Consider the following 492-nt stretch of genomic DNA (forward strand, 5'->3'; position numbering starts at 1 on the left):
ACACACACACACACACACACACACACACACACACACGAAGGTCGTACATTGACTTCATGCTCGAGCTTCTTGCGCGTGTCGGTAGCCCACTTGGCCATCCTGGAGAAGTAGAAGCCACTGCTGCCGACCTTCATGGAGCGGAACACGTACTCCTTCTCGACCTCCTCGAAGTCGCGCTCGAACAGGTTTAGGATCTGCGAGGGAAAGAGGGGAGCGAGGGCGGTTAGGAGGACGAGGAAGGGGCGGGGGATGGAGCTTCACGACCCCACTAATTCCAACAAAACTTGATCAGTGAAAACTGGTCATAAAAGAACTATTTAAATTGGTATAAAAAACAAGTCATTACGTTTATGAAAAAAAGGTAACATGCAAACTATATATATGCACCCACCCACACACGCACACGCATGTTACAATGATTATTCATGTAAATACGAAAAGGGATCTCTCCTCCCATTTTCTCACATGGTCAATCATAACGTAGACGGGGAA

The sequence above is a fragment of the Penaeus monodon genome, chromosome 40 (assembly GCF_015228065.2).
Source record: "Penaeus monodon isolate SGIC_2016 chromosome 40, NSTDA_Pmon_1, whole genome shotgun sequence".
Classification (NCBI taxonomy): Eukaryota; Metazoa; Arthropoda; class Malacostraca; order Decapoda; family Penaeidae; genus Penaeus; species Penaeus monodon.